Raw genomic sequence first — 879 nt, 5'->3', positions numbered from 1 at the left:
ACACACACACACACACACACACACACACACACACAAACTCACTCGTCCACCATCTTCTTGTACGTGGAAATCTCTTTTGCATAGAGCAGCTTGTTGCTGGGAGACTCCTGCAGAAAAAAACAACAACAACAAAAGGGAGATCATTACCAAAGCCTCTCAGAATCACCCTGAAACTTTGTTCTGTGTGAAGTGAAGTTGTTTTACATAGAAAATCCTCTCCAGGGTTTATTTTGCGATCGAGTGCTATCAGCCCGCCTCCTCGACTGCTGCGAGTCCCAGAAAGACTTCCGACAGCAGCCAGTGGAGGGCGGCGAGCGTTGTAACAACTGGCCTGAGAATCCTCCCGGTCTTAACTTTTCTTCAGTATCAGAGTAAACCAGTAATAGTTGTCTGTACATCTATGGGTACACTGCAAACAGGAGCTGAATATCTAATTCTGCATACTTTTGGTCATTGAGTCTGACTGCCCATGTGACTTGTTAAATCGGCCCAAATTAAAGCTGACGCTCCTCCGACTGACGACGGCACGGAACACACCCAACAGATTTGAGTCACCGACCTCGCCAGACTGTCTGACGGCCGATAGGTGTTTAAGGGTGTTTCCTCAAGAAAATGTGATGTTTTTTCAATAAAAAACAAACAAAAACAACATAATTTTGGGCCATTATTATCACCATACCTGTGTCTGAAACATTAGAAAAGCTAGGGGAGATAATAAATAAATAAATAACACCCAAAAAGTTCAAAGACAAAGCTTGCTAAAGAAGTCCAACACAATCATTAGACCTGTGAAAAGTCTTTTAGTTAGTTTGATTGTTAGTTGAAGTGTTTGGCACCATTTCCCGGGTTAGGGTTAGTGTGTGTGTGTGTGTGTGTGTG

The 879-nt window shown here is 43.2% G+C and overlaps 1 protein-coding gene and 1 pseudogene across 15 annotated transcripts in view; both read right to left on the bottom strand.

Annotated features, from left to right (window-relative positions):
• Positions 1-879, bottom strand: part of nrcama (neuronal cell adhesion molecule a) — a 1,100,153-nt gene that overhangs the window by 384,232 nt on the left and 715,042 nt on the right. The gene's annotated exons all lie outside the window — the stretch shown is intronic.
• LOC116673021 (plexin-B2-like) overlaps positions 1-879 on the bottom strand; it is a 279,884-nt pseudogene that overhangs the window by 4,366 nt on the left and 274,639 nt on the right.

This window comes from Etheostoma spectabile, chromosome 23, assembly GCF_008692095.1.
Source record: "Etheostoma spectabile isolate EspeVRDwgs_2016 chromosome 23, UIUC_Espe_1.0, whole genome shotgun sequence".
Lineage (NCBI taxonomy): Eukaryota > Metazoa > Chordata > Actinopteri > Perciformes > Percidae > Etheostoma > Etheostoma spectabile.
The sequence above is the reverse complement of the archived record's forward strand: the minus strand, read 5'-3'. Positions and strand labels throughout refer to the sequence as shown.